The 24,577-nt window shown below is 44.8% G+C and overlaps 1 protein-coding gene across 2 annotated transcripts in view; it reads right to left on the reverse strand.

Annotated features, from left to right (window-relative positions):
• LOC126183438 (plexin-A4) overlaps positions 1 to 24,577 on the reverse strand; it is a 963,020-nt gene that overhangs the window by 853,961 nt on the left and 84,482 nt on the right. The window contains exon 2 of one of the 2 annotated variants that reach the window (XM_049925425.1): positions 22,622 to 22,654. The exons of the other annotated variant lie outside the window; for it this stretch is intronic. The gene's annotated coding sequence lies outside the window, so the exon portion shown is untranslated. The remainder of the gene's footprint in view (positions 1 to 22,621; positions 22,655 to 24,577) is intronic. 2 annotated transcript variants of the gene reach the window in all.

The raw sequence follows: 24,577 nt of genomic DNA on the forward strand, positions 1-24,577 counted from the left end.
TCCCTCCCCATGCGATTTAGATATTTTTGGAGACCTAAAGAAAGACATTCGTGACAGTCGATTTGCTCGGACGCAGAGATGCACGCCTGGGAATAATCATAGTTCCGTAAGCAGCCACCAACACTTTCCCATGAAGACGGACAATGTCTTTCCTCACAGTGGGATAAATGTATTAACAGTTACGGCGATTACCTCCGAAATCATGAACGCTTTACCTACTTCCTTCTCCATCTGTCTCGTTTTCGTTTGATTGCCGCCTTACACATGAGCTACGCAGAAATAAAGGCATAGTCTTAGTTTTAGAGCCCCCACCAGCCTTCTGATGATACACACGAGTGTACGCGTCTCCACGCACGGTGGTGACGAGCACAGCAGGAACTGGCACGACGTCAGCGGCGGCGAGCCTCACGTGAGTCATTCAGCCAGCGGCGGACGTAGCTGCCTCACACCGCCGAGTCACCTGTATATCAGCACACACTTTCTGCTCTCAGATCTTAACATTCAAAGCAGAAGAAGAATAATCTACAAGTTGGTTCAACGTGTTAATGCGTCAGGATTGGCCAGGAGGGGAAAGCGGTAGGCACCCGTTGAGGTAAATACACTCCTGGAAATGGAAAAAAGAACACATTGACACCGGTGTGTCAGACCCACCATACTTGCTCCGGACACTGCGAGAGGGCTGTACAAGCAATGATCACACGCACGGCACAGCGGACACACCAGGAACCGCGGTGTTGGCCGTCGAATGGCGCTAGCTGCACAGCATTTGTGCACCGCCGCCGTCAGTGTCAGCCAGTTTGCCGTGGCATACGGAGCTCCATCGCAGTCTTTAACACTGGTAGCATGCCGCGACAGCGTGGACGTGAACCGTATGTGCAGTTGACGAACTTTGAGCGAGGGCGTATAGTGGGCATGCGGGAGGCCGGGTGGACGTACCGCCGAATTGCTCAACACGTGGGGCTGAAGCATCCACAGTACATCGATGTTGTCGCCAGTGGTCGGCGAAAGGTGCACGTGCCCGTCGACGTGGGACCGGACCGCAGCGACGCACGGATGCACGCCAAGACCGTAGGATCCTACGCAGTGCCGTAGGGGACCGCACCGCCACTTCCCAGCAAATTAGGGACACTGTTGCTCCTGGGGTATCGGCGAGGACCATTCGCAACCGTCTCCATGAAGCTGGGCTACGGTCCCGCACACCGTTAGGCCGTCTTCCGCTCACGCCCCAACATCGTGCAGCCCGCCTCCAGTGGTGTCGCGACAGGCGTGAATGGAGGGACGAATGGAGACGTGTCGTCTTCAGCGATGAGAGTCGCTTCTGCCTTGGTGCCAATGATGGTCGTATGCGTGTTTGGCGCCGTGCAGGTGAGCGCCACAATCAGGACTGCATACGACCGAGGCACACAGGGCCAACACCCGGCATCATGGTGTGGGGAGCGATCTCCTACACTGGCCGTACACCATTGCTGATCGTCGAGGGGACACTGAATAGTGCACGGTACATCCAAACCGTCATCGAACCCATCGTTCTACCATTCCTAGACTGGCAAGGGAACTTGCTGTTCCAACAGGACAATGCACGTCCGCATGTATCCCGTGCCACCCAACGTGCTCTAGAAGGTGTAAGTCAACTACCCTGGCCAGCAAGATCTCCGGATCTGTCCCCCATTGAGCATGTTTGGGACTGGATGAAGCGTCGTCTCACGCGGTCTGCACGTCCAGCACGAACGCTGGTCCAACTGAGGCGCCAGGTGGCAATGGCATGGCAAGCCGTTCCACAGGACTACATCCAGCATCTCTACGATCGTCTCCATGGGAGAATAGCAGCCTGCATTGCTGCGAAAGGTGGATATACACTGTACTAGTGCCGACATTGTGCATGCTCTGTTGCCTGTGTCTATGTGCCTGTGGTTCTGTCAGTGTGATCATGTGATGTATCTGACCCCAGGAATGTGTCAATAAAGTTTCCCCTTCCTGGGACAACGAATTCACGGTGTTCTTATTTCAATTTCCAGGAGTGTATAAAACATAGTTTAACCTGTGACGTTTTAATGCCGTAAAGAAAGGCAGGCCTGGAGTAGCCGCCGAGACCGAATGGGCAGCCGCACAAGAGAGCAGGTGAGGAGGGCGTCTGATCGGTTTGGAAGCTGCCAGCGGAAGAGAGCGAACGGCGTGTCCGCTCCCGGCAGCCGGCCGCGGTTCCACCCCCACTTCACCACCTCCAAGCCTCCCTATTGGTCGGTCAGATCGTAAGACGCGTAGTTCGGTAGCGTTACCTCGTCAGCAACACGTGAGTTTAGCTGCTGATGGTTCAACACGTGAGTTTTAGGGTGGTTCTATCCGGTTCTGGGCAACGTGACAGACGCTGCAGCATACCACCAGGCAGAAGGCACTGACGAACATAAAGTGAAAAAATAAAAATCAAACTTTATACTAATGAATCCATTCAGTTCAAAAAATGGCTCTGAGCACTATAGGACTTAACTTCTAAGGTCATCAGTCCCCTAGAACTTAGAACCACTTAAACCTAACTAACCTAAGGACATCACACACAGCCATGCCCGAGGCAGGATTCGAACCTGAGACCGTAGCGGTCGCGCGGTTCCAGACTGTAGCGCCTAGAACCGCTCGGCCACCCCGGTCAGCCGGAAATCCATTCAGTATCGGCCCTCACTGTACAAACGACAAAATCTTTTGTGACGCTAATTGTACCATACTATAATAAAAAAAGCGTTTCGTACAGCTGTATTTTCCAAAACAAGAGGCGTTGCTCTCAAACATAGATTCGCAAACAGACTAATTAACATTCCATCATTTTTGGGGTGTGCAGCCTGGGTATTATTAATTTTTGTTCCGATATTGCGTCTGAAAAATCAACCACACTCAAGGTTAGTCGTTCACAAAACTTTTAAATCACTTTACGCAACACCGTGGAGTAAACGCACATGCGTTAGAAATGGCACTGTACGTAGCAAGAGCGTCAGTCATAGATAAAAGAGTCAGCGGGTCTACAGTGCTTACGAAGTACTATATGTGGTTGATTATTGCGGATGGCGTATGTTGCAATGGCAGGCAGTGAAGACCTAGAAGGCAGGCCGGAGTGGCCGAGGGGTTCTAGGCGCTACAGTCTGGAACCGCGCGACCGTTACGGTCGCAGGTTAGAATCCTGCCTCGGGCATGGATGTGTGTGACGTCCTTAGGTTAGTTAGGTTTAAGTAGTTCTAAGTTCTAGGGGACTGATGACCTCAGAAGTTGGGTCCCACACTGCTCAGCGCCATTTGAAGACCTAGAACAATTTTTCCTTTGAGAGCGCTAGTATGAAATGAGGTACACGATGTAATCAAAAGTATCCGGACACCCCCAAAAACATACGTTTTTCATGTTACGTGCATTGTGCGGCCACCTACTGCTAGGTACTCCATAGCAGCGACCTCAGTAGTCATTAGACATCGTGAGAGAGGAGACTGGGGCGCATCGCGGAACTCACGGACTTCGTACGTGGTCAGGTGATTGGGTGTCACTTGTGTAATACGTCTGTTTCCGATGTTATAGTGAAGTGGAAACGGCACAAAAGCGTACAGGCCGACCTCGTCTGTTGACTGCAGAGACCGTCGACAGTTGGGGGGGAAAAAAAATGTTCAAATGTGTGTGAAATCTTATGGGACTTAACTGCTAAGGTCATCAGTCCCTAAGCTTACACACTACTTAACCTAAATTATCCTGAGGACAAACACACACACACCCATGCCCGAGGGAGGTCTCTAACCTACGCCGGGATCAGCCGCACAGTCCATGACTTAAGCACCGCAACTGCAAGTTTATCTTGGCGCTAGTTATTAAATTGCCGATTCACGGGGCTGTCAGTAGTTGTCTCCTTGGTGCAACTAGCTCGCTCTTTCATCCATTCATTAGTTACAGAATTAGTACACATCTGAGTGGTGTCAGACACCACTCTGGGATGCAGATGCCATATTTATATGTACACAATACTTTAAGGGAAACGAAGAACACGGCCAGAATTGGGCTTGGAACGAATTCAACGCTGGAAAGTGAAAATGTGTGCCGCACTAGGACTCAAACCCCGATTTCCCGCTTTATGCGAGGGGTGGTCTTAACCGTTTCGGCCATCCGGACACGCTCCCCAGCCGACCCAGGTTCTCATCTTGTCACACGCTAGTACCGTTCACTGTCTCTTAACCCCATTTTTCGCAGCTTTTGGCTGAGTCCCGCAAGAGTTTGGACGTAGTGTGCGTCCGCACTGACATTACCGTGAGCCGTCTATGCTCACATACACCGACCTCTCGCGGTACTCAGCCGAAAGCCGCGAGCGAAGGGGTTAATGGACAGAGGATCTCCTAGCGCGCAGTATGTTGAAAATTTGGGTCGGATGGGAAGCGTGTACGGATGACCGAGGCGTTTAAGATGAGTGCTCGCTAAAGCGAGAAATCCAGGTTCGAGTCCCCGTCCGGCACAAATTTTCACTAGTCACGGTTGAACTTATTTCGGTGCTCAATTGCGACCGAGTTTCTTGTTTCTCTTGAAATCTTGCTTTACATATTTACCAGAACATTCCAGAATTCGATCTTTCAACAGGACGTAACAACACCGCACTGACACCTGCATGTAAGAGCATTTCTTACCAATTGGCTGCATCAATGGTATATCGACTCGTAAGAAGCATACAGATTTCGCACTGCATCACTGAACACTATGGATTTTTAAGGGTGGTGGTACGAAGTCTCCGTCTACGCACCTACCCTTCCAACAGCACTGGGTAAGCTGCGACGCCGCATAGCAACAGGAGATACGTTCGAAATGGATGGAACAAGTATGATTGTCGTCTGCATTTTCGCCGTGCGACCGGTGCGCGGAACATCGAACGTTTGTGTGAGGAAAATGAAAATATTGATTTTAAATATTAAACTACCCGAAGGTTGTATGTGCATACATGTAAAAGGTGTACCGTTGTAGAACCGGACGATTCTTTTCGTACGTAAATACTCTGACGTACTACGCATACGCTAAAATTTATCCCATGCTTCTCTCTTCACGTAGAAGTGGGGAAATCGGATGAATATTTCTAAAACGCTCAGTATATCGCACAGCTTCCACTGCTGGTCGGTATCTCCCGCAACGTTACATGTTCTCCTGCTGTTCAACCGAACATTTGTATGCGAATGCACTTAACACGCGGGAACAACGGAAAGTAACGCACAATATATTTTTTCCCCCGGGTACTGCAGCTGGAATGTTGAAATTTCACGACAATGTAGTTTGAAGTTTGCGCTACAGAGGCTATTTTGTGTTCATGTGCAGCTCTAGCAATAGAAGACAGAACTACGAAACAGACATGGCGCGCATGTTACGGTTGTCAGCTAGTGAAGAGCAACGAAGTGTAGTTCGATACTTGTGGGCCAAAGGGCATAAACCAAGTGGAATTCACAGGGACATGCGTGGCGTGTGTGGGGATGACAGTATGGACCGTAGCAATGTCTCCATATGGTCTGCATTCTCCCCCAGAGGTCCGTGTGAACCTTAGGGATTCGCTACGCTCCAGGCGAGTAGTAACGACTGCAGCCCCTCAGAATGTGGAAGCCATTTAGGGAGCAATTTTGAACGATCGGCGCGTGCAACTGGGAACCTTATCGCAGCATTTCAACATTTCCTATGGTGCCGTATATGATACTGTCCAAGACACGACACGATGAAATTTTGTAAAATTGGTGCTCGCTGGGAGCCTAAGAACCTGACAGACAACCACCAGGTCCAGCGAATGATGACAATCTTGGATCACTTAAGGTGTTACCCCCGCAGTAGGGCACGACTTTCTGAAAGGAATCGTCGGTGGTGATGAGTCGTGGGCGTACCACTACACGCCCGCAATCAAACATGTGTCTATGGAGTGGAAACATGCTGGTTCCCCAATACGAAAAGAATTCAAAGTGACTATGTTCTAGGAAAGTACTTGTGACAGTGTGCTATGATATGCATGGTGTTTTACTGGTGGACTTTGTTGAAAACAGGACCACTGTGAATGCTGCAGCCTACATTAAAACTTTGGTTAAGTTGCGTCGTGCCTTTCGTGACAAACCCTACGACATTGATGCTGACGGTGTCAGACTTCATGCTCGCCCCGATACTGCTGCTCCTGTTCTTGAGCAAATCGCCAAATTTGGGTGGGAGGTGCTCCAGCATACACCAGACAGTGCAGACCTTGCACCGTCGGACTTTCATGTGTTTGGTCTCATGAAGGAACTCCTAGCCGGCCAACGCTTTGCGACACACGCGGAAATGAAACCAGCAGTCCGCAGACGGCTATACTACAATCAAACGGACTTCTACGAATTATTGTGCGTTACTTTCCGACTTTCACTCTGACTAGAGCAACTCCCCGAGTTCAAATGCTTCAGATGGCTCTTAGTACTATGGGACTTGATATCGAGATCATCAGTCCCCTAGACTTAGAACACCTTAAACCTAACTAAGGACATCACACACATCCATGCCAGGATTCGAACCTCCGATCGCAGTAGCAGCGCGGTTCCGAACTGACGTGCCTAGAACCGCTCGACCACAGCGGCCGGCGATTTCCCAAGTCCCACACAACGAATGCAGATAAAATAAGAGGGTCAGAATAGACACTTTTAAGGGATGTGAAGCAATAGCCTGCCTGTACAACTTGACCGCGAGAAAGGGTGTTGAACCACACCCGCGCATCGGGTTAACGACGGTTGTGTAGAGCACTGGCTGGCTTCTTTGAGCTTTTACGCACTTTTCTAGATGAAGCATGAGTTGACGTCTCGTCTTGCCTCAGAAACACCACAAAAACAATACAAATTTCGAGGAAGTTTACACGCTTTGCGGAAAGATGGCGCACACGACTTAGGGTAAGCAAATTCCTGTGATAACTAGACAGACATCTGCTCACAAAAGTAAAGGAGGAGCGATCGTCAAATCGAGGACGTGTGTCTGCCTATCAGCAGCAAACCTAGCCGCATGAGCACCAAATTCTGAAGAAAGACAGAAGAAGCCGATTCTGAAGTGATGAGACGGCTAAGAAATTAACGATGTCACTGTACAATAGACCGGTTTCGATCCGAAATCTGCTCTTCCTTCCACTAACTCCGGCTGTACAGAGCTGAATAGTAAAGCCCACCATGGCTCCCACAAAAACACATCGTCCTTTTCTTCCGTTATCAAATCTGTACGTGCCCTCCTCGCCTGTTGCGTGGCTGGCAACTTTCCCACCCTTTCTACTTTATCACCGAGTTGCCAGACCTCCCGTGGTGTAACCTGTAACACCAAGACTACGACTCACTGAACGTATAAGGATGGCGGAATTTTGGTGGGTGAGCGCGTGCGCGCTTTTGTGTGTGTGTGTGTGTGTGTGTGTGTGTGTGTGTGTGTGTGTGTTTGTGAGTTACATGTTTCAACATCCCCATCACAAATGCGAGGCAGACAAACCTGCAGAACATTCTGACGCTAGCTTTCAACAGGTATACTAAAGTACCCGGTAGCATATTCCGGTTAACTCAGAACGGTCGCTTGTTAAAGATTCGAATCGGTATCTACGAGCCAGACCAAGTGCGCTTTATCCTGGCGTCATCGAAATGATCTTGTGAAAGTGTCAGAGTTTTTTCACGTCCTCAGTTGCCCAAGCTTGATTACTGATCTGTATCGTCAGTAGATTCTAAGGAGGACGCCATAAGATACAATGGTGTTCTGTAATTGATTTGACGTTTCAGCGTATCGTCATCTCTTCACATCCAAACTTTAAATTACTAGAATCCTGCAATTAAGCAACGCTCTAGTATTTCCCATTGATCACCAGTCAAAAGCGTGAATAACCACCTTTCGCAGCGCGGACGGCAGCAACATGCGCGGGGAAAGCGTCAGTGTGATTCTGGACGGTAACGACAAGGATTTGGAGCCATGCCGAGTGTAGTGCCGTGGCTAGCTGTGCTACGTCTCTCGGTTGATGGTCCATGGAGCGAACAGCCCGATCGTGGTGGTTCAAATCAAATGGTTCAAATGGCTATGGGCACTATGGGGCTTAACATCTGAGGTAATCAGTCCCCCAGACTTAGAACTACTTAAACCTAACTAACCTAAGGACATCACACACATCCATGCCCGAGGCAGGATTCGAACCTGCGACCGTAGCAGTCGCGCGGTTCCGGACTGAAGCGCCGGAAACATGAACTCTGTTTGTATCCACTGGTATTTATCTCCTGTACACAGCGGCCAATGCCGAAAGACATATTAGCGCTTTCGTGCTATATAGTCTCTAATTACGCTTATTTATAGGCACTCTTGTTTTCTTCACAGCGGACATCACCATTGGTTCTTGCTCCTGTTTCGATATTCCGGTCAGCATTTTGGGGCACTACAAACCCTTTAATTATAATTTAACGGCCAGTGATCAAAGAAAGTACAGGCGATTGGATGTTCGAAAAGGAGACAGGCGAAGGGGGCAGGTTACACCCGTGGCACAATAAAGGAAATATTTCGGAATTTGTCTGAAATTATTTGGAGAACCGAAATGAGGATTACGGAACCGAAATTTGAAGCCAGTAGTTGTCGAATGGAAATCAAGTTTTGTGTGTGGCACTAATTGCATTTACTTGCATGCTGTTATTCCAGTTATATGTGAAACTAAAGACCACCAAGCTGAGTGATTACCAAGAAAGACATGCTTTCTGTAGTACCGGCGACTGTGTGATAATACGCTTTATGGATTTTCGAGTGAGGTTGTTTCGTGAGATATAATAATCGTTTCGTCTTAGGCATCTAAAAGGAACGTCAAAAACGTGGTGAATTTTCGCTGCAAAACCGGGGTGAAGTCAACATTAGACGGTGCACCAGAGACTCGCACAGCTATGTCACCCGCAAGAATATCGGCCAGATTCAGCAAAGGACCTCGGTAATTTTTACGTGTATGTTTTCATGTAAAAAACGGGATGGTGGAATCTTACTTTGGACTTGCTTCTTTACGAAAAACGTATTAATAATGCCTTACCTCGCCCAGTCGTGCTGGGATGCCTTAGTAAATGGGCCTAAAACAGAGCTCTATTTCAGAAATACTTATAGTGAGTGAGTGTGAGAACGTCACCTCATAGAGCAACTGTACTTATCATAAGGTAGGCGGAGCTCGCCAGACGTTAGGGACGTCTACCAGTGGAAGAGATACAGCGGCTTAAGAACGTTCAGTATCCACGATGGCATTGCAGTTGATCTATAATACACGTACGAATTAAATAGATGAACCACAAGTGGATTAACTGGTAAAGTTATTTAAGAGTTGTGACGTCGTCTCTAATTTATAGTCATTGGTCAAAATGATTTGGTGGTTTACCTTGACTAAACAAGGTTTGCAGTGGTTAAAGAGGTTCAAATTCCCGCTCAGGCACATATACTTAGGTTTTTCGTGGTTTCCTTAACTCGATTAAGGCGAACGCCGAGATGATTTCTTTCAAAAGATTACGGACCATGTTCTTTCCTAACACACACACACACACACACACACACACACACACACAGGAGGGAGGAAGGGAGAGAACACCACGATTTTTGCCTTTTAACATATTGCTCAAACATATTAGCTTGTTTTGATCTCAGTGCTCTCACATCGGACAAAGAAAATAAAAAGAAATAACCAACATAGTAGTACTTGTCACCGTCAAGCACACAACAGTTTTGCAGTATGACGGTAAGTATGGCTCTTGAGAATCTTAGAAGATTATAGGTAGAGAGCATTATAGTAACCGTCCAAACATACAGGTCACCCCACTGCATTTTTTCTTTTTTTTCCTGTAATAAAATTGACACCAGAAGAGAAACAATGTACAAAGCGCATAATAGTCACGAAACCAACTGTAAATACGTCTGTTTCTTGTTAGAATGCGTCATTGAGGGCGGTCTCTTACCATGATCGTCCAACCTAAGGTTGAAAATTAAACTTAAGAACGGCCTTTAATTATAGATTTGTTAATTAAAAGAGTTCCATCTATTTTTCGGAAGAACAGTGTATAAATGTGGGCCCTTTAACAAGAGAACCCGACCCGAACCAAAGTGAATTGTTTATAAAATAAGTAAAGGTATAAAGAAAAATCACCAAATGAGGAAAGTGTTTGGAATTATTAGACGAATTTCTTTTCAAATATTTCAAATGAATTTGGAATGAGCAGTCGCATTACTGTTTTTCTTCGCCTGTTCTGTGAAAGTAAAAATAACGCCATAATAATTGTTCAATTGCATAAAAATAATATATTCTATGTAGCATATCTGTTTTGTCAGCTCTAAATTATACATACAAACATTTTTAATAATTTAAAAGCTACCGAACCACACACACGTGTTTTCTACTTTTTTTATCGTAGCGTCAGTTAATTCAATTGTGGAGCAATGTAATAAATACTGGCAATCAGTCTGTGTGTTTTCAAAGTGTTCGGCGGCTGAAAATAACTGAATATGGCGAGCGGAGAAATAAAACGACCTATGCAAAATAAAGCATTTTTATTTGTTTGTTGATTTTTTTTTAATAACTGAACACGTGTCTGAACTTTTTGATGGACTGAATGGATGCACAGGAAACTACACCAGTGCTTTATTCCCGTAAGTCTCGGCTATTTTTTGTCTTTTCAGTTTAGTTTCGGCGATGTCTTGTATTTGTCAGTGCAGAGAGGACGTTCCGCACGTTATGTAACGCTGTTGCAATACCTTCTACTATGTTATGATGTAAATCAGGGCTTCCCAACCTTTTCAGCTGGCGGACCCCTTCTACAATCGAAAATCCTTGGCGGACCCCTAGTCAATCAAGAGCAGAATAACTTTAACTTTCAGAGCGAAACCCATGGGAGCTGAAAGCTTCTTAATGCAAGTGCCATGTTCCCAATGAACCCCCCCCCCCCCCTCCCTGAAGTATCAATAGTCTTTGGAGCTTCTTGTGATTGTTCTTCCTTTGGTCGTCCTCCCTGCTCATTCATTTCAACTGGAACTTCCCTTGTTGTGAAGGCGATGGAGAAACCGCACCCTTCTTCAATGATCCTGACTTCAGCCACGGATCCATGTTAGAAGTAATAAACTGGTCAAAAATCGGCTTATGAAATAGGTAGTGCACTGACAAAGCAAGTTTAACATTTAACGATGCCTGGGCCACATACGTGCCAGCGAGCGCTGCGATTGGTCAACAAAGCTCGCTCCGCGCATGCGTAAAAGTTTCAGCGCATCTAGCGCCGTTAGCCGGCGCACAAACGACCCCCGTATTGTTGCGAAACAGTCGATCAAAGAAGCCGCATTCTCCGGCACTAAACTGTGTATGCGTTCTTACTTAGGAACCGCAAAGGCTGCTTGGGAATACGGCCTGAAGTAAAAGTACATGTTTTTCACACGAAAAAAAATTGTGATGAATTTGATTTTCACATTTTTATTCAATAATTTTACTCATTACTTCACACGATTTGGTGAAAGGTGGCTGCGGACCCCCTAGAAAGAGCCGGCGGACCCCTAAGAGGTCCGCGGACCACACGTTGGGAAGCCCTGATGTAAATGATGTCTTGCTCGCGCGCGCCTACTTGTGTGTGTGTGTGTGTGTGTGTGTGTGTGTGTGTGTGTGTTTTAGTAGACTATTGATCTATGGAAAAGCAGCCTATCGTCCGTGTCGAACACAACTACGCAAGTAAGCAGTGCTGGGAAAGGATCTCTAGCTTGCATGACCCAACTTCAGTTCCGATTCTGCACGCAGGCAGGCGGCTTGAAGACCAAGAAAGCACAGTTCCCAACCTCTGGCATCCATTACGTATTCCTCTACAAGAACGCCAGCTAGTAAATTACCTAAGCTATAACGACAACAGCATGTAAGAAATTCCAAAAGAAAATGATAGCCACGTCAGAAGTGAGACCAACAAAGGCTGAGTCACAGCAAGTTCGTGAAACTAGCGGGTACGGAAAACATCGGTAGAGAGGTGCACAAAGAACGAAGAAAAAAGGAGGGAAGGTTACATTTGAAACGATATCGCGCTCGTTACAGACAGACAACTATCTCGTTTGGATAAGGACAAATACGGAAACAGCAGTAAGCACGCTCAAGGAACAGTCACGGCATTCGGCTGACTGACTTCTGGAATACCAAAGACAAACATGTAATCAACTCGCTAAGTTGTATATCCCTAACCTTCCCCAGTTATCCAACCGGAGAAACGTGGAATCCGGAGCACGTGTTGTTTCTGACGACTGCTACCATCGTTGAGAGGTGAAGGCTAGGTTAGAACGAATACTGAAAAGTCTCTGGTGCGACCGAGATTCGATCTCACGACCTTTCTGTTTTTATACGCGCGCATTATCGCAAGACAGTCAGGCCCGACATGACTATAGTTATATTAGAACAAATAAGCCTTCGGTCACAAATATTAAGTCAAAATTGACCAGCTTTCGACGCTACTATGAGCGTCGTCTTCAGAATTAGACTAACTGTTCTAAAACACATTAGGTATATAATACATTAACAAAATTAAATTTTGTTATGACTGGAAAAAGATGCAGTACTTACAAGTCACATATTAAAAAAGATCTAAGCCGGAAACGCGACGTCATGAATAGTTGTAAGATGGCGAGCCGCTAAGGGTTACTCGTACTTTAGTGAACAAGGGTTGCAACAAGAACAGTCTAATTCTGAAGACGACGCTCATAGTAGCGTCGAAACCTGGTCAATTTTGACTTAATGTTTGTGACCGAGGGCTTATTTGTTCTAATATAATTCTGACACGGTCACTGAACCTTAGCAGCTATGTTCAAAGTTTTATGACTATAGTTAATTCATCTATGAGTTTTAATGAGTGAGTTTGCGTGTGTCCAAATATGTGGCATATATCACCATATTTTTTGATCGCACTGGCTTAGAAGCTTAAATTATTTACACTGCCAAGGGATCTCTAGACCTAGTATTTGATATAAATTTCAACTTGATACCTCTGCTCGTTCCTGAGAACAAAGGGGTCTTAAGAGACGCACAAACAAACAGACTAACAAACGAACAGGCAGACAGGCAACAAGTAGAAAAAATATGTGATATAATTATAGATTAACAATTTTCGGAGTTTTTCCTTTGTTTTTGCTGTAAAATATTGCTTCTAGTCAAATTTCATGACTATAGGTCTACGGGAAGTGCCCTGTAAGTTTTGATGATTGAGTCTGAAATTAATGAAATTTGTGACTTGAATGGCCGATCTTTTGATTGCATTGACTCAGAAGCTTAAATTTTGCACATCGTGAAGAGGCTGTGGAAGATAGTAACTGATATAAACTTGAACTTCATACCTCTACCCGTTCCTGAAAGAATAGGTTCTTAACACTGGGACAGACATAGGGACAAGAAAGTCATCCTAGAAGGGTTCCGCTTTTACCGACTGACGTACGAAACCATAAAAAAAGTTTTCTCAGCCTGAAGGCTGGTTTGAAAGCAGAGTGCTTTACGAGGCATGGTCCAACTGGAGGTGATATGCCGTTGCCTTCATCCGATCTTTGAAATAATGCATCCAGCCACTTACAGGGGGACCTATACTTTAACATCGACTCCGAATCACGGTGCGACTCGGCATTTTTCCACTTTAAAATATCATTGTTAGCAGTGAAAGAAGCGCGAGGTAGCTGGACGGGAACACAAACTCAGTTCTTCTGAAATTAGATTCGAGTGTTGTACGACCTGTGCAAATTAGTGCGTCAGACGTAAATTTTGTTTGTGTATGATGGTACTTAAGTGTTTGATTATCGTATTTTCTGAGGCACAAATTGGGATTCAGGCTAGCACTTGCCTAAAGCAGCGTCGGATCTAAAAACGACACTGAGGCTGGCCGGTCGTTAATCCACCACGCAGATTCGATTCGGGTATGTATCATCTTCCTGTCTCGCAAGTTAGCTCGCTGTGCACTACAATATACGAGTAGGTCATCATTTGATCTCTATCGCAGCAACAATTTCTAACACCGAAACAACATATACCGCATGACAAAAAAAAGTGAAGCACCGAGGAGGGGAGGATGAAACGCAATGGAACTTCGCCGGATGATGCTACGTTATTTCAGTGATTACAGAATCGAGTGAAATTTAGAAAGAACTTGGCAGTATGTGTCCACTTATCACCCTGGCTGGATACTTGCGCTGATTCGGCACGGAGGGATGTCAAAGCCAGTATATGGTCTCCTGAGGCAAGTAAATGACTATCGCTATCTGAGCAGTAAAATAACTGTCGACTGTGGGAGTGGAGAGGATATAAAATTTAGTCTGGCAACGGCAATAAAAACGCTCCTGAAGAAGAGAAATTTTTTTAACACCGAATGTAAATGTGTTAGGAAGTCTTGTCTGAAATTGTTTGTCTGGGATGTAGCCTTGTACAGAAGTGAAATGTGGAAGATAAGCATTCAGGTAAGAAGAGGAAAGAAGCTTTTGAAATGCTGAAGATTAGATGAGTATACGGCAGTACTGAATAGAATTTTGGAGAGGAGAAATTTGTGGCAGCACTTTACTAAAAGATGAGGTTGATTGATAGGACACAGTAGAGGGAGACCAAGCCTTGAATACAGCGAAGAGATTCAAGTGGATGTAGGTTACAGTAGTCATTCGGAGATGAAGAGGCTGCGTCAGACCTGTCTTCGGACTGAAGACAACAAGGACAATAGTCACTTTAGTTGCAAAGTAACCAGAAGGAACACTAAAAGAAAAGTAGGAGGAGGAAATGAAGGATCGGAAGAAAGTACTAGGGGCATTCGGTAAGTAATGGAACGCAGTTCTTTCTCGGTCAATTACGATTGAAAAAATGCATAATTTGTTGTGGGACAACATAGAATATTCCCGCTTTAGTCTCTCTAGTTTCATGAAGTTCCGATAGGTGGCAGCGCTGCAAGTTGCCTTCACGTCAGTAAACGGGGAGCGTTCCAGGCAGCGTTGTCTTTTGAGTTTCTTTTCCGGAGAACCACAGCAGCGCAGATATTCATACGCGTTTGCAGAATGTCTACAGACACATGGCAGTGAACAAAAGCACGGTGACTCATTGTGCGAGGCATCAGTCATCGTCGCAACAAGATCGCGCAAACCTGTCCGGTCTCACACGTGCCGGCCGATCGCACGCATCCGTCACTTCTGCAACGTTGGAACGTGCACACACTCATTCGAGGTGATCGACGGACCACAGTCGAACACATCGATGCTCAGCTGGATGTATGTTAGTATTGCTGACACACTTTTCCACCAGTTGGCGCATTCGAAAGTGTGTGCCTGCTGGGGCCCTTACCACCTAACAGAAGACTATGAAGAACAACAAACGACCATCTGTGAGGAATTGGTTGCGCGTTGCTCTTTGTCGAACATCATCACTGGCGATGAAACATGGATTCGTCACTTCGAACTGGAAACAAAACAGCAAACCATGGAGTGGGACCACACCTCTTCTTCCAAGGACAGTCTGGAACAGCGCGACCGCTACGGTCGCAGGTCCGAATCCTGTCTCGGGCATGGATGTGTGTGATGTCCTTAGGTTAGTTAGGTTTGGGTAGTTCTAAGTTCTAGGGGACTGATGACCTCAGATGTTAAGTCCCATAGTGCTCAGAGCCATTTGAACCATTTTCTTCGAAGAAAAAGTACAAAGCCGCACCCTCAGCCGGTAAAATCATGCCGATCGTCTTCTGAAACTCTGGAGGAGTTATTCTGTTTGATGTCCTCCCGCGCTGTGAAACGATCAACTCTGAAGTGTACTGTGGTACCCCCAGGAAATTGAAGAACAGACTTGAGCGTGTTCTCGCCGCAAAAAAGAAAACGAACTTCTCCTTCCCCGTGATAACACAAGGCGTTACACGGATTTGCGCACCCGAGAGGAGCTCACAAAACTGTGACTGTTCTTCCTCATCCACCGTACTGCCTGGAATTCGCACCTTCCGACTTCGATGTGTTTGGCCCAATGAAGAATGCACTCCGCGGGAAGCAGTATGTGGATGATGGGGAGGACATTGGTCCAGCAAGATGCTGGCTCCGACGTCGACCAGGAGAGTAGTACCATGTGGGCATACAGGCCCTGTCAGTCAGGTTGCCTAAGGCCATCTCAGTGATCGGGGATTATGTTGAACAATAGGGTTTTGTAGCCAAAAGAGCGGGGGATAATATGGTGTATTGGAATCATGAATAAAACCAACCTGATTTCAGAAAAAAATGTGTTGCATTACTAAACGTAAATGTCGCACGACTAGTGCCTCCCGTCGGGTAGACAATTCGCCGGGTGCATGTCTTTCGATATGACGCCACTTTGGCGACTTGCGTGTCGATGGGGATGAAATGATGATGATTAGGACAACCCAGTCCCTGAGCGGAGAAAATCTCCGACCGAGCGGGGAATCGAACCCAGGCCCGCAGGATTGACATTCTATCGCGCTGAACACTTTTTTTCTTTTTTGTTTTTTTTTTGTTCGTTCTTCGCTTTTTTTCTTTTGGATTTTATTATCTTTTTTTTTCTTTTCCTTTTCTTAAATAAAAATAAAAATCGGGTCTCCTTCCTCCCCTTCAACCCGTTCTTTACGCTCGCCAATTTTTGCCCCCTCGGCCCGGCTTCTCCGCCCTTTACAGAGAGAATGTAACATGATGATGTGGAAACGCGCTTCTTCTGAACGACAAGCTAAGTGTGCCCCTTCTGCTGCCTTTGTTTGCAACATGACTTGAATAAAAATAAATGTAAAATCCATTGAGAAGGCATTCACATAATTGTTATGGAAAAGTAACTGCATCTATAACTCTCTTTCTCCGTGCGTGGAAAAACGGAAACAAGCAAACTCATTATTGCTGATAAGTAAAATTCTCTTCTTCAGGAAGGTAATGAATTAAAGTAGGCTTCTGCTGCTTCATTTTACACATAAATAACATAAATATGTCTTCCTGTGAAAAGAAGGAAGGTAAGAAAGAAACTAAATAAAGGGTATATACCAGTTTCATCACTGTGTCGTATGCTTCCCGCAAAACAAAGTAATATATACATACAGGCTTAACTGGTGAATATTGATGATCTTCTCTGATTACTTCCTGTTGGAAATCCTCCTCCTGCTACGTGTAGAACAACTTTGTACCACAAAGCATTCGTCTAATATACGAAATGCTTGGATGGTTAATGTAAATTACGCACTGTTATTGGTTACAGTGTTGTTTTATTTAAAAAATTTGCGTAATTTGCTTTGTATTTTTTAGTACACATCAACTTGTGGTGCTCAGTTGTAAGGTATACCCAGAAGTCCTCCCTTTTGATTGATTATCTTGTTAGGGTGTAATGCATCGTTTGGCTTTTCAACCAGTTGATTGCGTTTCTTTTTTTTTTTTTTTTAGGGTAAGGTATACCGTCAGGGTTTAAAAATTCAGCAGGCGTAACGGCGTTGGGCGTAGTTCTGCTAACGCTCGCCATCTTTTGTCTTATGTAGAGCCATATGTCTTTTTACCTTGTCACATAAAAATCTATGCTCTTCGGCATCTTGTATATTACATCATGTACACAGCGGTGACTCGCCCAATCGAATAGAGAAGTTTAAAGTTTGTCGTAATTTTCCTGTTTACAGCAAAATACCAGGTCGATCTGACATACGTTGGCACGTTGCGGCAGTGAATATTTTCCCATATTGTTTCCCAGTTATAACAAGGATACTTTTGTTCTACGTCGTTTCTGGGTTTGTCTTTCATCAAGTTATTGTAAAGTTCTTTCACTTTCATGATGTCTTTTTCAGCGATCCTTGCCTGTATGTAGCTGTATTCCACTAAAAAGTATTTCAAGTGATATAGTCCGCTGGGTATGTGTTGGACATTTATAGGTGCACTGATGTCAGCAGGAGCTATTTCATTTAACAAATGTGCAGCAAGGGTGCCACGTGGTTCTTTCCATTGTTTGTATGTGGTAAAAAGGTATAAGGCTTGCGCTTTTTTGCTGATATCGGTGCGATTTAACCCACCACATTTCGTAGGGAGCATCAGAATGTCATATTTGACTTTGAAAATACGTCCGCGGCACCACTCAGCTGCCGGGGGCATTACTTATTGAATGCCCCTCCCAGAAGCCTGACTGCAGCACTAACAAGGGAACATCCCCATCGCACCCCCCTCAGATTTAGTTATAAGTTGGCACAGTGGATAGGCCTTGAACAACTGAAAACAGATCGATCGAGAAAACAGGAAGAAGTTGTGTGGAACTATGAAAAAATAAGCAAAATATACAAACTGGGTCGTCCATGCGTAAGATAGGCAATAGTAAGGGCAATGTGAGGCGAGGAGCTCCGTGGTCCCGTGGGTAGCGTGAACAGCTGCAGAACGAGAGGTCCTTGGTTCAAATCTTCTCTCGACCGAAAATTTTAACTTTTTATTTTCAGTTTATGTGAAAAACTCATATGTTTTCATCACTTTTTTTGGAGTGATTATTACATCCACAAGAAAACCTAAATCGGGCAAGGTAGAAGAAACTTTTCACCCATTCGCCAAGTGTACTAGTTAGGTGGGTCGACAACATATTCCTGTCATGTGACGCACATGCTGTCACCAGTGTCGTATACAAAATATCAGACGTGTTTTCCTGTGGAGGAATCGGTTGACCTATGACCTTGCGATCAAATGTTTTCGGTTCCCATTCGAGAGGCACGTCCTTTCGTCAACTAATCACACGGTTTTGCGGTGCGGTCGCAAAACACAGACACTAAACTTATTACAGGGAACAGAGACGTCAATGAACGAACGGACAGATCATAACTTTGCGAAAATAAAGAAAGCAAAATTTTCAGAGGAGGGCAGGTTTGAACCAAGGACCTCTCATTTCGCAGCTGTTCACGCTAACCACGGGACCACGGCGCTCCTGAGCTCACACTGCCCTTGATGTTGCCTATCTTACGCATGGACGACCCAGTTTGTATATTTTGCTTATTTTTTCATAGTTCCACACAACTTCTTCCTGTTTTCTCGATTGATCTGTGTTCAGTTTTTCAAGGCCTATCCATTGTGCCAACTTATAACTAAATCTGAGGGGGGTGCGATGGGGATGTTCCCTTGTAAGTAAATCTGCAGGCTCCGCAGACCTGAAGAAAGCGAGGACACGCCACCTGGACCTTTGGTCATCTGTTGAAGGGGTCAGTGTGCTACGAAGGAAATGGCAGTACACGAGACGAAACACACTGCCAGCGAGGCAGAGAAAGATTAGCCGGGCTGACATTGGCGCGTTCCCACGGCGCCGGCAGTCCACACATGGGCGTGCAGGCAAGCGCGCCGTCTCTTGCGACACGGTCAGCTTGCGCACTCTGCTCACGAACGCTGCAGCCCCGCCGGCTTGTTCCCGCACAGGAGCACTGCAATATATCCCCAGCTTCTGTTGCCGCCTCGCCGAACAATGGCAGCCCACATTCTGGGCGTCCGTCAATGATGCATAGTACTTGCAGTCGTTGCGGGATCGACTTACGAGTCGTCATTTGCGGATTCTTGGCAAGGTCGTTACACACATAAAATGAATAATCCTTGTAATACATAGCTACGCATATAAAGTGGACACACAAGCAACGGGTGAACAGCTGAACGACATTTATGGCGACGCATAAACGGAGAAGAATTCTCCAGCAAAAAACAACATCGCATAAAGCTTAGCTGACTGGCGGTTTGAACACCTCGTGATGAGAGTAGTCCGGTTTTTCTAAGAATGCACGTACGCTTGCTGGGGCCTATTTGGTACACAGCTCTAACGTATTTAGTTCCTTAACTTTGCAGCTGTCGGATTCGAGTACGGAAGCCTTACAGAGAGAACAAGCTTTGTTGCTATATAAACCTGCCCGTGTCGCCTAAAACGAACATATTTCTCTTATTCTCGTCAAATAGTGAAGTTCCTCAATCATGAAATGAAAAATGCAACTTTTAAATAATAGGAGTACAGATCATATTACCTCGTTTTACTGTCCTTTAGTCACACAACACAGTCCCTAACAATGACGTGCCTCATTCACTCTTGTATTACCAAATGGTTCAAATGGCTCTAAGCACTGTAGGACTTAACATCTAAGGTCATCAGTCCCCTAGACTTAGAACTACTTAAACCTAACTAACCTAAGGACATCACACACATCCATGCCCGAGGCAGGATCCGAACCTGCGACCGTAGCGGTCTCGCGATTCCGGACTGAAGCACCTAGAATCGTTCGGTCACAGCTGCCGGCAACCAGCCATGTATAAGGAGTACGATTTACTACGCCACAACATTCTACACAAGCTTACATTCGGAAAAAAGTTATTTAATAGCTTTCTTATTATGTAAACATAAGTTACTACGTTCCTTGCATTTCGAATGCAACTTGTCTCCAGCAGGAACGATGTTTTGCATCAATTATTTCTAGTAGCGATTTTTCATGAATCATTTGTACTGGTCACTAAACTAATTGCTACTGTTCGCCCCGAAGTACACTGCAAAATTTCCTTTTAAGCGCCCATCTGGTCAACATCATGTTGGACAGGTGTTCCTCAGAACAGTTCACCAGCTGCTTTTATTACTTCGTTTTTGAATAAGGTACGACATACAGATCCTTTAGTTGCAAATTAAAAATAACCTATTAACTTAAGTTTTTTCGCCACCTATTAAAATATATCACTTCTTTTTCAGAATGACAACCGAGCGGTCGCGTTCTTGTGCAGATATACTCGTGAGCATTCACGTTTTTATCACGTGCAGGCCTGCCGGACTATAGGCTAAGAACCGTGAAAAACGTATGGCATTTTCAGGAACGCAAGCCATAAAGTGTGCTTCAAGTACGACGCCTCTTTAGTACCAGACCTTGCTGTCTGCTTTTTGCGTGTCAAGTGCGACGTCGTTGACGGCTTTTAACGAGAATTTGTGATTCCCAGTCATTAGTCTTTTCTAGTTACTATGAATTTTCTACAGCAGTTAATTTTGTAGAATTAACTTACAATCATTCGACAACTTCCAGAATGAAATTTTCACTCTGCAGCGAAGAGTGCGCTGATATGAAACTTCCTGGCACATTAAAACTGTGCGCACGAACGAGACTCGAACTCGGGACCTTTGCCTTTCTCGGCAAGTGCTCTACCGACTAAGATACCCAAATACAACTCATGACCCGTCCTCACAGCTTTAATTCTGCCAGTACCTCGTCTACTACATTCCAATCTTCACAGAAGCTCTCCTGCGAAACTTACAGATCTAGTAGAACACTTTCCTGCCAAAGGCAAAGGTCCCAAGTTCGAGTCTCTGTCCGGTGCACCGTTTTAATCTGCTAGGAAGTTTCATTTGACAAATTACTTACATTGACATTATTGCTAAGCTGAATCAAATTTTTTGATGTTTGAGTAACCGTTACTAAAGCACATTTCGTATTGTCGTCAGAAAGACGGAATAAGAGAATGAACAAGAACCAGATGTGCGTGTAGGTGAATTGTGAAATATTTCGTATTCTTGCCCGTGAAACGAGAGAGGTTTGTGTGATATCATAGGTATAGGCTACTTGCTATGATGTTAGGACTATTTGGTTTGGAGCGCTCAACTGCTAGGTCATCAGCACCAGATAGTCTACAGAACTCTCTTGAGAACGGGAATGGTTGCGAATTTCCTATATTTAAGAGTTTTTATTCGAGACAGTGTTCCGAATGGAACTTTGAGAGGAATTTTGCTGACTTTGGTGTTGTGACGTAGGAAATCTTACTCCTTACATATCGCTGGTTTCTGAATCTTCCAATGGAGAGTGCGCATTTTCTCTGGCGGGGGCATTGTCTTGCTATTTGACGTCACCAGTGCCCAAGCGCTGCTGGCTACGCGCATCTGCTGTCTGCGCAAACTAAGTTGACATACGGCACGGTGGTTAATGGGAGCGACCGTTATGTGGGAGGAAATACCATTAGGGTCGCTCCCATCAACCACCGCTCCGAGTGTCAGTTTCAGCGTATAATATGTGAACAGGGAGTCGTCGTTTGGGTTCCCAAATAAATTGTTAGAAGAATATGCGAAACTGCTGATGAGAAGTTTGTATTACGTCAGTTTATGGGGTAAGCGTGATTTATGATCTGATTTATTCGCGGGAATGTACGAGTAATTATTTGTGGAAGAAACAGCACCGTGGTTGCTTGTCAGTAATGTCAGTCAGTGCCATGGGAACAGATGCGAAACGGCTTCCGTGAACAGTGATAGCTTAAGAACTTGAAGGAATACCTTATCCTCCTCCTTCTTCTTGTTGTTCGGAGCAATCACTAATAAAAGTCTGATATGGAAATCCATTCTTGAAATAATAACAATTACTATTATTACTATTATTACTATTATTATTATTATTATATGTAAGTAAGAATAGTTTCATGAACACTTATTGTATATTTCCAAATTTCTCATGATACTCACGATAAACGAAATAAAAAGGTGACTTCGTTATGTTCATCGTCACAATTTAAACACACACACACACACACACACACACACACACACACACAGCTCCTACAATTTAAGTACGCAACAATATGAAAACTAAATTCGGGAATTATTTTATATTAAGACATTATGTCGTAACGGAAAAGTATTCCGTAATAGGGTTCATTTTAAAATATGTATTATTTATAGACAAAAATCATACAAAATTACCGGTTTCAGCTGTCACCACCAATCACCTCAGATCTGTTAAAAAAAAAAAAATCTTGATAAATCTAGATATGAAGTGAAACTAAAAATAGCATTCACTTAAAAGTTAACTATTATAAAAGTGACTGACGTGTTATGTTACTGTCTCGACAATACATATTTAAGAGATTGCTGCATGTTCAAGGATATACGATATCAAAAACTAGGACTGAAAGGCAGAAATGACAGCTGGGTGTTGTGGAAATAGAAATAATCCTCTGTGGTGAGAACTGTGCTAACGAGGACCCTTTTTAGGATGGGGCTAAAAAATAAAGATTAAAATTGGGCGTCTTATCCTCCTGCTGTTTTGAACAGTAATATTGTCTTCAAATTCGGAAAAATTAGAGCTGCGAAAAACATGTAGTTTAAATGACCGTTACATATTAGGATAGTGTATCAACCGAAGTCAAAGCTTGAGACTACGGCGCAAGTATACAAACGCATCGATAACAGTCGTTTCCAAACAGATAAAGTGAAGCCGACTTATGACCCGACAACTCTCGAAGCAAACGCTGGTGGCAAGCTCGGAACGTGTTGACCAAGCAGCGGTGCGGCTTCCCCCTGTCTACGCCTAGCGGCTTAGCAGGCGGATTTACCTGCACACGACAGGGAGGGCACACCATATCGCATTTCCCACCACTCCAGAAAGTAGGGGAGCGCTCAGCGCTGGCGCCATATATACACAAGCCAAACGACGACCCTTTCCCCGCTCCCTTCTCTCTCTCTCTCTCTCTCTCTCTCTCTCTCTCTCTCTCCCCTCTCTCTCTTTCTCTCTCTCCCCCCCCCCCCCTTCGCCCTGCTTACTCGATAATAAAAAATTTTCGCATTAGCTTGGTCTACGCGCTGGGATTATTGGTTCGTGTGTGTGTGTGTGTGTGTGTGTGTGTGTGTGTGTGTGTGTGTGTGAGTGAGAGAGAGAGAGAGAGAGAGAGAGAAGGAGGGATAACGAAAAGAAAAAGAGAGAGAGGGGAAGAGAGGGGGAGCAGCATTTGGGATATTTGGGATGAGGGAGACAAACACGCGGTACTTTAATGCTACAAATATTACACACAGGTAAATAATGCGCTACGTATATTTAGAAGAATGTACACGTATCACTAAACTATAGAGAGACATTTCGAAGCGATCATGAAGTAATTACAGTGCACTTGACCATAGGATTCAAATTAAAATTAACTCATTGCCTACACAGCATGTCTAGCACAAATTGTGAACCATACTTGAGCAAAACACACACACACACACACACACACACACACACACACACACACAAGGAATTCAGTAATGTCAATTAGAAAAGTTGCAAGGTTTAAAATCGATCACTTCACAACTTCACAACTTCCAAATTACGTAATACTCATCACGATGGATGCTTGTCTAGGAACTGGATATGCCACGTCATTGCTGTTATAGTTTGTCATAACGACATAGCTACTATATAGTCAGGATTAATATGTCGTCATACAGAATGCAAGGACAGAACTGTAAGGTAAGTAACAGACTGTATTGTCGGGTCATACCTCCTTCAAATAAAAAGTTACGAAAATTACTTATACATGAAGTTTGTATCGCACACTTTAGATCTAGTGTGGTACTCAGTCCAAAGACCAGACTGTTTCCATTATTTCACGTCACGATTAAGTGGGACACTAAGAAGCAAATATTTTATATTATTAAATATCTAGAAGTCTTATTATAATGAAACGTGTCCGAGACTGAAAAACACTTATACGTATGATACTGATCCACACTTCTATTCCAGTACAGTCCCGTTAACAGACATGACGCGTCTCAGTATGCGCTCTGCAGTTTAACAACTCACGTCTCACCTTTTTAATTACATTTTTTCAGCACGTAAACGGAACTAAGCGTACAGTCAAACGCGTGAAGCCTTACCTCACCACACACGGAAAATTGTAA

This window comes from Schistocerca cancellata, chromosome 4 (genome assembly GCF_023864275.1).
Source record: "Schistocerca cancellata isolate TAMUIC-IGC-003103 chromosome 4, iqSchCanc2.1, whole genome shotgun sequence".
Lineage (NCBI taxonomy): Eukaryota > Metazoa > Arthropoda > Insecta > Orthoptera > Acrididae > Schistocerca > Schistocerca cancellata.